The 15,060-nt window shown below is 40.0% G+C and overlaps 1 protein-coding gene across 9 annotated transcripts in view; it reads left to right on the plus strand.

Annotated features, from left to right (window-relative positions):
* Positions 1 to 6,742: 6,742 nt before the first annotated feature.
* The window catches only part of RALGPS1 (Ral GEF with PH domain and SH3 binding motif 1), a 100,147-nt gene continuing 91,829 nt past the window's right edge, over positions 6,743 to 15,060 (plus strand). For 6 of the 9 annotated variants that reach the window (XR_006170866.1, XM_042830633.1, XM_042830629.1 and 3 more), the window contains exons 1-4: positions 6,745 to 6,879; positions 9,578 to 9,741; positions 10,726 to 10,821; positions 11,082 to 11,213. The gene's annotated coding sequence lies outside the window, so the exon portion shown is untranslated. Of the gene's footprint in view, positions 6,880 to 7,289; positions 7,476 to 9,577; positions 9,742 to 10,725; positions 10,822 to 11,081; positions 11,214 to 15,060 lie in introns of those variants that run through there. The other 3 variants (XM_042830635.1, XM_042830632.1, XM_042830630.1) reach the window with 3 other exon arrangements.

The raw sequence follows: 15,060 nt of genomic DNA on the forward strand, positions 1-15,060 counted from the left end.
TTGGACTTGTATTGCAAGCCTCTGGTTGTGTATCTGATTAGAGGTAGAGCTCTTGCACGATTTTAAAAGTGTTTCTGACAAAAAAATTTGTATTTTTAAGTAACTTTTTATTTGTATGGTTATTTTTCAAGATTAATATTTGAACAGTTTGAATGACTTGACTGGGTGTCATGATCTTGCAATATAAACTGGTAACCTCACAACTGCACACTTCATCACCACATGAAGTAAATGAAGCTAGCTAAGCTGATGCTGTAACAATAACTTGCCGTTAAGAATTATTTTATAGCATGAATTTTAAAGTATTTATTCAAATGATATTTTACTCTTGTATTCACTTTGGTTTTAGATTTGTGACATGAATATTTCAGTGCTGCTTTATTTTGTTCTGATGAATTTGTTTCTTGCTTGTAAATTGCCTTTTTTTATGGTATAAAGTCAATGGGAATTGCTGTTTGTAAATTAAAATGCTTCTAGAGCAAACCTCTGTGGTGTTGGTGTCTACATTTAGATATTAGTAGTGGGCTTCAGGAAAAGGAGCTACAAAAAGTTGCAGCTTTATACATGTGCATCTACTAGGAATCAAAAAGCTTTAGAGACAAAGTATTCTTGAAGTTTCTGTCTTTTTGCCAGCCTACCTTATTCAGTTCTGAACAGACTCGCTTTTCAGTGTTGCGCTTCAAAAGCTTGTCCAGCAGAACAGTGAAAAAAAAACAGCCTTGCAAACGGTCTGACGGCAGGCCAGAGGTAACTCGTTTGGGTAGGGAGGTGTATTTCCTTTCTAGAGCAATATTTTGCTGTGCCATATACAACAGTAGAGCTAATACTGTTCACATGTAGGGTACAGCTCCTAACACACAAGCTTGAATTTAACACGAGAAGCCAACAACTGATAGCTATTTTCTGCTGGTAGCCAAGCCTTAGCTTCTTTCATGGTAGCTGACTCTTTCAGTACCTTTCTAACAGGAAACTTCCAGGAGTAATTAACACATCCAAAACCAAGTGTATGCTATCACTGATTTGCTGAGAAAGATAAAGATAGCTGATGCTATTAAATTTTGTTTTAAATTTCCTAGCACTGTTCCCAACTTTCCATTGTATATGGGGTGTTTGATAGTAAAGACTTTTGTTCTATAATAAAGCTGAATTAAATTTATACAAGCTACAAACTTAGCAGGCACCAAAGAGTGCATCTATATCAGTGGAAGGATCTTGACTGGTTCAGGGGTTGGAGGAGGGCAGGGTTTTATTTCCTTTTATCCTCTAAAGACAGTCAGAATAAAGCATTTGTTCCATTGCCTTTGCTTATAGGTTCTGAAAACTCAAGTAATGTGGAGTAGGGTAAGCAGGGACTGAAGAATGGAATAAAGGTAACATTGCTTTTGCCTGAGGAAGGAGAGCAGAGAAACAATGTAGCATACTGGAGTTTGGTTTCTTTTTTTGTTGTTGCTGTTATTTTAAGAAGGTAAATTGTTTCTTCTTTTCAGGTGGCAGTAGGGTTGGCAGGACTGTGTCGGTGCAACTCGATGCAGCTAACTTCTGCAGCCAAGCCGCTCAGAAGTTCCCTCAGAAAATAGTTGCCGTTTCCCTCGTTATAAATGTAAGCAGCTTTGGCTGTTTCCTGTGCACACTTTCCTGTTATACTACAGTACCTGCCTGCACTGTCATACTGCTATAAGTCAGGTTCATATTTAAGACAGACATGATCCATCTTGCTTCCCTGGGAAGCTCATGCTATATATATAAAAAAATAAAAATTAAAAAAAAAACAATTAATTGTAGGCATGAAATAAGAAAACAAGGGTTTTGGTCAGAGAGGCAAGTTGCAGTCACCCACAGTCTACATTCGCTACTCTTGAAACAAAAGGCTTTAGACACAGTTTTCTGGTAAATTTGCAAGGTTGATAGAGAATTCTGCAGTATGAAGCAGAAGTGTTGGAGAAAGTATAAAGGTGCTTGTTTGAAAACAAGAAGGCAAAGGACAGTGATGCTGACTAAATATAAGTAAAACATGATAAAAGTAAAATAGATAATATAATGTGTGGATTTTTAGAGTGAAAATTTAAAAGTGAAGAAATACAATTGTTTTTGGAGGAGAAAACTCAAGAAAATAGTGAGGGCAAGGATCTAAAATGGGAGATGACAAAAAAAAAAAAAAAAAAAAAAAAAGAAAACTATAGGTTAAAACTATAGGCTTAAAAACCTATAGTCAAAACTTACTGAGTTATTCAAAGCTGAAATGATAAGGTCAGTCAAACTTTCACACCATATAAAACAGTGTCTATCAATTCCAGGGCTGTTCATAATATATCAGAAGTCTGAAAACGTCCTGAGACAAAGGTGAGGTGTTCTGCTGAGCTGTATGTGAGGTGATATGGGTAAATTGTGTAATATGGCTGGTAGCTGAAGTTTGTTAATAGCACATGAAGATGTGAAATCAGGAGGAATTATTGCAGTGCGTCAGATTATTTTAAGATTTTAAAAATATCTCTAGGTTTAACAGAATTATTCAGATATTCTTTGGCTTTAACACTTGGAAATTATTCAGCTTTTTCTCTAACTCCATTTTTCTCTAGCTATATTTTTGCTACATAGGATCCTAATTTCATCCAGTTTTATCTAGGGATACACCAGTGACCTTGAATAGTTGAGATTTGTTTGAAGCTGCAATCCATGGCAATAATTACAGTACCATAGTACAGTATGTATGGTTAAACTTCAACTTGCTTGTTTAAAATTTGCTCCTAATAACTTGGAGAATAGACTATTTCAGCTGAAATATCTGGTAAAATAATTGTATTGTATAGGGCGAAGTGACTTATTTCAATTGCACTAATTTTGTATAGACTGAAAAAACTATTTTCTAAAACAATTTCAATTAATGCTGACAGACAAACACACAGCAAAAAGGCTACTGAAACTACTTAACATTTCCTCATTTCAGTAGCAAACAGCACTTGATCCAAATAATGCAGCCTGCCTGAACTGCTTATCAGAACTACGTTTGATTCTTTTTTTTTCCTGAAAAATGGAAATTTCAGTAGAATAAATACTGAACACACTTATCATTAGTTATGTGTTTATTTTTGTGGGTACCCACCATCATTTACTCTGAGATGGAATACTCATTGAAAGGGTGCTGTAAAACCACTTAGCAAGTCAGGAATCAGACGACAAATATCATGTAAAGAAGTTAAATTAAGAAGGTGAAGGAGAGAATTTGATTTAGGTTACAAAAAAGTTACATTCTTACATTTAAAAAAAAAGTGATGACCTTTATGTACATGCAGGCATACTATTTAAACTTCTGTCATGCAAACTTCCTAAAAACAGCCTGAGGGGGAGCTAAAATAGCCAGTGACCATGACAGTTCACAGAATTTATTGCAATAATCATGCATGGAAAATGCAGCCTGATCCTATGGACTGTACATTTTGTTACATTCATGAAGCAGCACAGTCCAATTGTGTTGTGCACAGATTTAGGAAAAATTTAAATCAAATATTCAATGTATTGAAATGTAGACAGTAACTTTTTATGAAAACTTTGGGAAATTATGTGACTAATGACACATTGCAGTGATGTTTTTATAGTAATATTCTTCCGAGCAATTGGCCAATCTTTCAAAAAAAAAAAACAAAACAAAAAAACTGACTCAGTACAGCACAGCCCTCAATCTTATCTCAGTTTGTTTGGTGTTGTTTTTTTTTAATTTCTCCCTCCCCCACCAGATGATGCTGGCTAATTGTTTAAAATATGTGCTATTATAGAAGGACAATTTAAGGAGCAATACATCGTGGCAACTTGAAGTGGGAACTAAAAAAAATTTTCAGCCTTTGCTTATGATATATGTCCTCTATGTAGGCAGCTGCTGAGTAATTCCATCCTTAGCAAGGTAATATTTCTATTCAGGATTTCAGAGAGTGTTGCAATGCCCAAGGTTGTCCAGGCGATGGGTATTATTTCTTTACAGTTCTTCAAGAATCACTTCGAAAACGCTCACCTAGAATGCTATAATTAGGATAAGAACTACCTTGCAGGGTTTTGTTGTTGGTGTTTTTCTTTTTCTATCAGGCGATGGAGCACTGGAACAGGTTGCCCAGAGAGGCTGTGGAGTCTCCTGTCTTGGAGATGTTTGAAACCCATCTGGACATGGTTGTGGGCAACCTTCTCTTAGTGGCCCATGTTTGAGCAGGGGTTGGACCATTCTGTGATTCTATATGTTTGGGAAAAGCTGTCCTTAATGGCCTGGTATAATGAGATAGGACAGATATCAGGAGCTGATGCCAAAAATTTTAGAGGAAACTATGAGTAGCTAGGAATAAATAATAGCCTCCTAAAGAACCCTAGGAATGACTGGAGGTGCATATGAAATAACTTTTAATTCTTCAGCAGCTCTTAAGAAAGAAAAAAAAAAAAAAAAAAAAAAATGGTATAGGGAAATCCCTTTGTGCATTTGGCTTTGATCTGTATTTTGGAGTTGCAAGCATCAGCATTCCCAGGCAGATCCTAAATCTGTGGTTTGGATTTGGTTGTTTTAATTTAGCTTCATAATTTGTTTTTATTTAGTTTGATTTACTTTGGAAAGAAAGTTCATTTGTATTTAACCGGGATGTCTGAAGATCTTCAAACTGCTCTGGATTTAATAGTTGTACATTAGTTGTTCACCCTATGATAAACAATTGTTGGAGACATAATGCAGTCTCTCAAAACCTCCACCTAAGTAATCTCATTTAGTTTGTGTTCTCTCATGCTCTATACAAAACTTGTCTGATGCACTAGACAGCAATTCTGTATGTACAGAGAGCAGAACAGAATATCCCGAGTTGGAAAGGACCCATAAGAATCAATGAGCCCAACTGCTGCTTCCACGCAGCACCACCTCAAACCCAAATCCTATGGATGACAGCAGTGTCCAAATGCAACTGAGCTCTGGCAGCTCTGGGCTGCTCTCACTGCCATGGGGAGCCTGTGCCATGCCCACCGCCTTGTATTGCAGAACCTTTTCTAGCCCCCAGCATGACCCTCCCTGACACAGCTCCATGCTGTTCCTCAGGCCCTGTTGCTGTCACCAGAGAGCAGAGCTATCAGTGAGGAGCTGTAGGCCACCATGAGGCAGAGCAAACCCAAAGACCTCAGCTTGATGTCAGACCCTGCCATATCTCCATAGCCCTCCTTTGGACACTTGCTAATAGTTTTATGTCCTTCTCAGATTGTGGCACACACTCTTGCACTCAATGCTCAAGGTGAGGCCACACCATGCAGAGCACAGTGGGACAGTACATGTTCTCACCCAGTGACAGTACTGTGTCTGGATCTCCCCAGGGGATGGGGGCCCTGTGGGTTCCAGGGCACTGCAAGTTTACTTACTGTGCATTCACTTGTGTCCAAATTATTTATAAAAATGTAAAAAGAAGTGGCCCTAAAACAGAGCCTAGCAGAACTCCACAATAAGTATCTATCTGCCAGCCTGATGAGATCCCACCTACTAAATCCCTTTGAACTCAACCTATCAGTCAATTAATTATTAATTGCTCACCCATCATACTGTGTACTTGTCTACCTGTGCTGGACGTTTTGTCCAGAAGGACAATGTGAGAAACAATATTGATTGCTTTGTTAAAATTAAAAACAACAACAACAACAAAAAAAAAAAAAAAAAAAAAAAAAAAACCCACCACATCTACTGGCCTTCCTATCCCATCTTCTATCAAAATGGATAACCTTATTACAAAAGACATGTGACTACCAGGATTTTCTTTCTCGCCCTTCATGGAAACTGGGACATTTGCCATCTTCCAGTCAACTGGGACCCTTCCAGATTCCTGAGGCCATTGCAAAATAATTGAAACCAGTCTCTCAGTGATAACAGCCAGCTCTTCCAGTAACCTGGGATGGATCCCATCAGCCCCCTACGGACTTAGCCGCATCCATTTGGAGCACCAAATCTCTACCACATTCAGTCAGCTGAGAGCTCATACGTGGGTACGTAGCTACCAATCAAAAAAGCAAGTGCTTTCCTTACAGTGATGTCTGCAGATTGATCACCTGCTGGATATTGCTTTTGGAGAAACCGAATTAGAGAAAGATGCATTTTTATTTTTCTGACTCATAGCCTGAATGACTGAAGGTTTCTGTACCATTTTTAAAGAAAGCATTCAGCACTGCAGGTTCTCCTTCAAATATGACAATATTCCAATAAGCATAATAAGCCCTAGTTGGCTCCCTTAGAAGAAGTATTATCCGCTGTATTTTACCAGATGTCTCCAGAGCCATTTCTTAAACATGAAAACAAAGTTTGACTTGTGGCTTCTAAAGGCCGCAGTGCAGCGGACGACAGGCGAAGAGCGGCTCTCTTCGAGGCAGAGGCTCCGCTTCCAGGCGTCCTTCGGCTGCTCGGCGGGATGGGCCTTCCCAGGAACCCAAGCAGCGGCACACAAGGCCTGTCCGACCGAGTAGCCCAGACTCCCCCTCGCCGCAGCCCTGAGGCTCGACTCCTCCCAGGGATCCGCCCAACCCGACGCCGCTCTCGTCAGCCAGAACAAACCGGGCCGACCACCGCGCAGCAGCCGCGCCCTCCGACGGACAGCGCAGCACCGCGCACCTGCGGGCAGCGGCGGCTCCTGCGCACTCGATCGCTCGCTGGCGCGGCCCCGCCCCGCGGCACACGGGTTGGTGAGCGCTGCCGTGAGGAGCGGCGGTTGGTTGGCGCGCCCGTCAGTCCGGCGCGCCCCGTCACCTCCCTTGGATCCCCCCTCGCCGGCGTGGGCCTCGTTGTCAGTGGCTGTAAGCGGGCGGGCTGCGGCTCTCTCCTGCTGTCGGGCCGCCGATATCGAGAAGGTTCGCGGGCGTCGCCCGGGGCCGCGGGCTCTGGGACAGGTGAGACGCGGTCGGGCCCCGCGTCCTGTACGGGACGGGTGTTGCGCGGCCGGGCCCCGCGTCCTGTACGGGACGGGTGTTGCGCGGCCGGGCTGCGCCCCCTCCGTCGGAGCGCACCTTTGGGCCCGTCCCTGCCGCCGTCGTTCCCGTCCCCGCCTCGGGCGCGCGTAGCGGGCGGAGCTCTGCGGCCGCGGGCCCGGCCGGAGCCCGAGCGCCGAGGGGAAACGCGCGGCTCTCCGGCGTTCCGTAGGGGCGCGGCGCGGTCCCCGAGCAGGTGTGAGACGCGGGGTCCAGGAGCTGCCCGCCGCCGTGGCCGGGGGACCTCTTCTCTAGGAGCGTCCCCGGGCTCCACTGGAGTCTCCCTCGGGTTCGGAGGAGCCGCCGCTGTCCTCTGCGTTCCCGCCGGAGCAGCACCTCGGCGCCGGGCCGCGCACCTCCATGGCGCGTCCCGTCATTGCCGCTTTACGTTGCCGCTGCTTTTCGGCCCTTCCCTTCCAAGCACCGGGCGCAGCCGGCCTGTTGCAAGCCGTATCTACCTCGGGAGCTGCCGCTGCGCAGACGGTTTACTGACCGGTTGGGTTTCCAGGGCGTGAAAGGTGCAGTGGAATGAGGTTGTTGCTTTGGGACCGGGGGTTCGGGAGGTGCTGTGCTTTTCGGGACTCAGTATCTGTTAGCTGGGTAATGCAAAGTGCAGACGTAAACCTTTTGGATTTGATTACGCCCTCCGCTGAGTTTCAGGGCTAAATTTGAAAAACTGTTTTCACGTAGTATGGGTTATATTGTTCAAGTACTTCTAAGGAGCCTTGGTTGCCTGAGATCTGTCTGTTGTCAGATCACTTGAAGTTATTTTTTGTTCAAACTTGAGCCATGCCGCAACAGGCTGCAGGGTGTCGAGGCGTTGGCATTTGGTGGAGGAAGAGCTGCTGAGATGCTTGCCTACAGAACTGCAGCATATCCCCGTCGGTAGTTCTGTGTATGTGAAAATGGAGCCTAGTTACTCTCTCATCTTTTTTTTTGAGAAAGCATTAAATCTGGATTTGTCTGTGTTGGCATCTGGAAAGATATTCCCTCCTTTAAGGACTTCTAGAATTGGTTGTAGCAATCTGTACCTAACAGGTGCCTTTAAATTCAGATTTGTTTTTCTGTTGGGATTCTCATGTTACTCCTCATAATGATTTATTGTATAATTTGTACTTCTTTGTCAGTTTTCTTTGTTTTCTATCCTGCGTGATAGCATCGGTTTAGAAGAGAAATATTAGAAAACTGTATTTTTATGAAATTGTTCACTAAACCAAACTAAAGAAACAGAAAAAATGAAGGGGGACAATCTGCTACTCATCTAGATAGTCTTCTGTATGTACTTTGCTTCTGTCCGTATAAACTTCGTTTCTAGGTCCTCAGTGCTCTTTGTAATCAATGTTGTATGTGTCTACAAAAGTGTATTTAAAAGCATTAATGGAGGAGAGCTTTAGAAAGTGGAAGAGAGTTTCAGTTGTCATGCATACGAATATAAACAAGTTTAAAAAGAGCTTGCGTAGGAAGCACAGCTTTTGTCAATCTAATAGTCTAAGAAACTTATTTTAAAAAATATATTTCTGAAGTTTTTAGAAAGCTTTTTTTTTTTTTTTTTTTTTTAAATAAAATTTTTTAAAAAAATTTTTTTTTTTTTTTTTTATAAATTTTTTTTTTTTTTTTTTTTTTTTAAAGTCCATTAGTGACCACGTCAGTTATATTTTTTGTTCTGTCATTGTTTTCTGAAGTGTCCAATGCCAAAGGCAAACAAGAGGGCAGAGCACTGGAGCTAAAGCTCTTCTTTTTCAACGACTACAAAACGTATTTCGCTTTTCTTTCAATTAAAACTTCAGTTTTCAACATTTGTCTGTGTAAAACTCTCATTCAACAGATTTTATCTCTTGTTTAAGCAGGGGTTGTCTGAGTTCACATGGGCCTACTGCGAACCTTGCCCCTGTCCCTGGGCCTGGATGGCATCTCTTCCTTCTCTTCTATCAGCTGCACCGCTTGCTTTTCTGCTGTCAGCAAACTTGCTGATGGTGCACTTAATTCCACTATTATTATGTCTAACAAACCTAGTTCTCTCATCTTGTCCTCTTGTATCTGAACTGTCTTATTTTCTGTCATCACTGAAGGCCTAATTTTAATTTGGTCTTTAGGTCATGTTTATTCATAATAAATATTCAGTTTTCTGAGTGATACACTAGATGTGCTCTTCTATCCAAGTGAGAATGGCTTTTCAGAAAGTTCTTTTATTTCAATAAACTAAGGTTTGGTTTAACATTACTGTATTATCTTTAGGCTTATCTTATAAAATGTCATCTTCAAGTGGTGGAAAATGAGTAACAGGTTTAGGTGTTTTGTATGCTGACTCGTGTTTCCAGATATTTAAATGTTGAATTAGAAAACCCTGCAACTGATATGTGAATGTAGACTTCATTCTTGCGCTTAGCAAAGCATAGTTGATCCTTCATCAAAGCAACAAAGACACCACAGTTCAAATATGCTGTTTCCAATTATTTTCTTTTATGACTAACATCTTTTTATTCAATAGGCAGTCAGAAATTCAGTATCCCATCTCTTAAGTAAGAATAAGTATATTTAACTGAGAAAATAAACTCCTTTAAGTACTAAAAATGTGTATTTTTCTCATGTTTGGGTAAGTGAGCTTTTTCCTATCTTGCAGAAATTTCTCCAAAATAAATATTTAGATACTTTCTGAAGGAACATGTTAAACCAAAGAAATTGAGAAGATGGAAACTTTGTGGAAGTTTTCCTAGTTCCTTTAGCAGATGGTAGAAAATGTAAGGATTTTGATATATTCTACAGTTGTTTATGGCATGATTTGAGGTGAGTTAATTTTTATAGTTTTGGTGGTGGTGGTTGTCTTTTGTCACTCTTTCATGTGTGTAGTGCTGAATGTTTCTTTTGTCAACAAGCTTTTCATCAAATCTAATAAATACCTGGATTATTTTTTTAAATGATTTTTGTTGTTTTTTTTTGGTGTGAAATGTGCTTTATTGTGAACAAATATTGGTGTCAAGATGAAAAGATTACATGGAGGTCTCCTTTAGTATTCTGAATATCGATGATAATTTTCAACAATAAATTATTTTCTTCCCTGCATTTGTTTGCTGACCTGTGTGTCACGTATATCTGTTCGTGATAAACTCTGTCTGCCTAACTGGTGTCTGTACCTTCAATAGCAAATGACTTTTGACTATTAACAGTGTGAATGTGGAGAAACAATTATTTCTGCCCAACTGAAGTGTTCTATCACGCTAGCATTTGTGGAGAGCACAGTGTTTGCAAAAGCAGTTTTTTCAGATGTATAAAAATTTTATTTGGAAAGTTAGTATTTGGAGACATTCAGAGTGAAAGAAACAAATTGAATAGACTGTGTCCCCAAAAAGCAAGTAAACAAAACTGCCAGGGGTCTAACTTGGTTGGCAAAGTTGAGATGGAATGAGAATGTGCGTTCCGTTTCTTTTTGGTTGAAATACTTCAGTGGATACTGACTCATTTGTAACTTGGCACTTTGATTCTTCTGTGATTCAGGGTATTTAACTTAGGCACAGAGTTCTTGCTCTTGTTTATTAGAAGCTCAGATAAGTTCTGTGTGAGTGATAAGAAAAGTACCTTCAAGCAAAGGATTGTTTTCTGTGATGCTGGTACAAACTGCATGTGTTCAGTGTCATCAAGGCGAGTTACCAGAACAGTGTTATCAGGTTTGCTGCTGGTCTTGTTTGCTAAAAGGGCTGTTCTTAATTTGCCAATATAAAAAATAAGAATGATTGATTGTATTTTGTTCTTTGTCCATTCTTCTATGTTTAGTTAAGTCTTGAAGAAACCAAAACGAGATGGTGTTTACCGATAACCACAGCCATATCTGACTGGGAGTTTTACTGACTGTGTGAGCGAGAGATGCAGGTATTTATTTGGAGAATAATTAGTTATGAAATCCTTAATGTTGCTTCTCATCAGTGATGTCACCTTCATTTTTGAGTTTCAGAATTTGTCACGCATTAGTCAAACTAGACTGTGGAATTAGCCACCAAAGCAATTTGAAGCTGGGAGGATGTTTCCTGTAAAATCCAATGAAAATACCTTGAACACGTTTCAGAATGGAAACGTTCATTTTGAAAAGAAGGGAGTTATATAATAAATATTTGCCATAATTCTGTTTTCAGGTAATTTGCAGGAATGTCATGCTTGTAAACAAGATAAAAACTACTCTATGGTCAGAGGTGTTGAGTCTGAACAATGGCCTACTGAAAATGTGCGGCAAAATGGGTTGAATGAGTGCAGAACTACTTTATTCTGTAAGTATTCATCTGTGATTGAAGTGTGTATTTTACTGTTTTTATTTGTTTGAATTATCTTTCAGTGCTCTTCTGCTGAAGGAACTTAGAGTCGTGACGGTAATTATTACAGTAATATTGCAGATGTTTATTTTTCTGTGACTGCTTTTTTGAGATTTACATGAATTTGTAGCTCTCTCAAACATATAACTTGTTGTAAGTCAGCTTGTTTGAGTAGGACTGGCTTTTGTGAGAAGACTTTCTTTTCCCACAGAGGAAACTGCAGCTTTATTTTGATGTGGATCATTATGGTATCAGATTCTCAGGACTGGCATTTATTATTCATTCTTTGTTGAGGATGTGTATTATTTTTGTAGCAAGCATTGTTAAGCTGTTAAATATTTTTCCACTTTTTTTACCTTCAGTGTTACACAGCAGTGCTTATTCTCTTTTTTTTTTTTTTTTTTTCCCCCCCTCTTTCTATCTGATAATTTTCATTTGCTTACCATTTGTTAATAATGGTGGTGTTTTTTTTTTTTTTTTTTTTTTTTTTTTCTTCAACTCAAGTAATTATCAGTTAACCACAACAAACAGTTATTCTATGTTATAAATGTTTATTTTATTTTTTTCAGATGTCAATAGACAACTTCCGTGAGCTGCATTTTTAAGGGTGACTCCTGCAGAATATCAACTGCATGTTGTTTGTATTAAGATAAAGCAATTTAATTCCACATAGTAATGCACCAGCTGCATTTCTGGAAGTAGCCAGAATATATGTAGGAGTGTAGTGTTCTTTCACTGTTCTGGGAAAGTGGGACCAGCAGTTCACAGTCATTCCTTATTGAGTGTCGATAGGAGGCTGAACTGGAGGTTCTGATTTGATGGCCTGCTTGGTCTGATGTATGTATTACAGTCAAGTTGCCTTCACACAGTCATCTGTGGGAATGAGTATTGCTTCCAGACTCATCAGTTTAAAGCCAGTCATTTGAGAGGCAGAAGGTAGCTTTCTCTGCTGGTGTTAGCATCTATGTCTAGAGGAAGCCTAAGACAACTGGAGTGAGTAATGTTCTTGAGCATTGTCTTGGCTGATTGAAATATCGCCCTCAGTGAATCTGTCAGCTTTTTTTGGTGCAGATTTTGTCTGTTACGCCTTGTTGAAAGCAGAACCCACACTCACTGTGACCCTATGCACTGTGACCAGTAGTAATCTCTGAATTCCTCCTGTGTGTATATCTTTTCTTGAGTTCTTTGTTTCAGGAACATCATAGTTAGGTTGCCTTCTGGATCGCGTTAGCTGAAATAAGTAGACATTTACACTGTCTAAGGTCTTTTTTTTTTTTTTTTTTATACTTGAATGGTCCCAAAATAATGAACATCTCTATCCCTCAGTTTTGACTGAGGCACAGAAGTCTTCTCTAGATTTACATTGGTATTTCTAACAAATAAATTGTCTCTAAGGCATCTGTATGGGAACTGCTGAGTCGCGGCCTGAACCTCTGATTGATCACCTGAGGCGAGCCATGAGTCAGCCAGAGGAGCACAGGTGAAGGCAATTCAATTCACCTGTGCTGCCGGAAGGGGTGGAGCCTGGCTGCACCCCTCCTAGACCTATTGAAGAGCTGGCTGCCAGTGGGGAAGGATCTTGTCTGGAGATCTCCTCTGCTGGTGTTTTGTGGGTGAGCCCAGGATTAGGGTAAGCCTTCCATTTATTCTCTTTTGTTATCATAGTCTACTTTGCCTGACTCTTGTTTATTTTGTGATTATAATATCCTACTATTCTTTGATTATACACACATCTAATTTAATTCTTGTGCAGTGAGTTTGCTGATTTTGTTCACTTCTTGCTCCTTTCCCCCACTGAGAGAGTGAAAGTTTCTCTAATTAAACTGTAGTCACCTTTGTCCATATATTCACAACAGGCATCACTGAGCAGTCAAAAGTTAATTGCTCAGCAGTTTCTAGTTATCACCCTAAAGGATTCAAATCTAAAATTCTGGTTAATTCCATATAGCGATCATTGTCTTTTCCGTTGAGTGAAGAATCATCAAAGCATTTGCTTCATTTCCCTCAATTTCCTTCTCCCTGTTTTTCTTGAGAAATGAAGTTGTGGTATTTTTCAGGAGTTGGAAGTGCTTGTGCCACACTGTAATCCTCATGAATTCTGCGATTTCCATGTAGTCTTTCTGTCAGTCAGTTTATTGATTTGTACAGTTAGCTATTCCATGATGGTTATGGGTTTTGTTTGTTGTTGTACTGTGCTTTCACACAAGCACACTTGTTACTTCGTCAGTGTTGAAGGCTCTTCAGTAGCAGAAGTTGTTTTACCAAAGTTATAAGCATTCATCATTAGTTCACTAGAAAAAATGGGTGGGATAGAAAAGGGAATTTGTTTCAGCCGTTTGTTGTTGGTGGTTTTTTTTTTCTTTTTTTTTTTTCTGGTCATTACAGTTTTTTGTTGACTGCTCTGTTACTGTGAAAGTGCTGTGCTGCACTAAGAAGAACAAGGCCAGCAGACTGTAGGATATGATCCATCTGTTCTATTCAGCACCTGGTTATATAATATCTGGAGTGCTGAGTTCAGTACTGGGCTTCCTAGTTCAAGAAAGTTATGGACATACTGGAATGAGTCCAACAAGGGGCCACGAGGATGGTTAAGGGTACTGAAACATCATTCGTGTAATGAGAGACTGGAAGCTGCCTATTGTGGAAGAGAGCAGGCTCATGGGAAATGCTACCAATGGTATAGAGGCACCTGATGAGAAGATGCGAAGAGGATAGAGGCAAACTTTTCAGTGCTACTCAGTGAATGGAAAAGAGAGGCAATGACCACAGAACAAAACCAGGAAATTTCATCTAAGCATGAAATTTACTTTGAGAACATTCAAGCACTGGAAGAGATTGCCCAGAAATACTGCAGGATGGTGGCAATCAAAACTCATCTGAACTTTCTTGAGCAGATGGATTGAACAGTTTCAGCCTCTGATTCTGTGAAAAGATGGGTGTTAAAGTTATGGATGTTACAGAGTCTCTGAGAGGCAGTAGGATTTCTGAATTAACTTTCTGCTGGTGAAGCAGTGAACAAACATGACAACAGTTGTGGTAAATAACTCTTAATGCTAACTAGGGAATATTTATCCATTTCTTTGTGGATGTCTTGATTACTGGAGTATAGGTTACCATTACTGCTTTGCCTGATTAAGTCAGTAGTTTCTACGCTTTACAAATCTCTTTCAAAATGATTGCTCTTTCAGTCAAAACAGTACTGCAATATTAACTCTTATGATGTTAGCTTCGAATGTTGGAAAATGTGAGCAATTAAAGTGAAAGTGTTGTCCAGTCCTGGGTACATTAACTGGGACAAAGCATGGTTAAGCGCTGCCTAGCATTGTCCTTTTACTGATTTCACATCGATCAAGTTATGACACTTTTTCTCCATTTTTCCAAAGAACTCTAAAAAATAGATTTTCTGAGTAATTGTGTATAAGAGAAGAACCTAAAAGTACTCATTTCCATTTTAATTTCTTAAGAATATGCATTTGTCTTTAGCAGATTTTCTGAGTTGTGATTCTACACTAAAACAAAAAAAAAAAGACAACATTTTAAAAATAGGCCTTTTAGTAAGTTAAGAATCATTGCTGCCTAATGGAACATTGCAAGCACTGAAGTGTTCTAAAACAAATCAGTTTTGGAGAGGATAAGTCTGTTTTATGGTTGACACAGAATGAGACATTGTAAGTAGTCGTAAAGGATGCTGTTTTCTTTTTTCGCAGGGGGGTGGGAAGAGGGGGTACGGGGTGTGGGAGTAGCTTGGAGTTGTTTTCTTAATTTAAGAAATGCAACTTCTTGTTTCCAATGGGAGCAGAACATG

The sequence above is a fragment of the Centrocercus urophasianus genome, unplaced genomic scaffold (assembly GCF_019232065.1).
Source record: "Centrocercus urophasianus isolate 14NV4802_14NV808 unplaced genomic scaffold, USGS_Curo_1.0 seq_34, whole genome shotgun sequence".
NCBI classification, from domain to species: domain Eukaryota; kingdom Metazoa; phylum Chordata; class Aves; order Galliformes; family Phasianidae; genus Centrocercus; species Centrocercus urophasianus.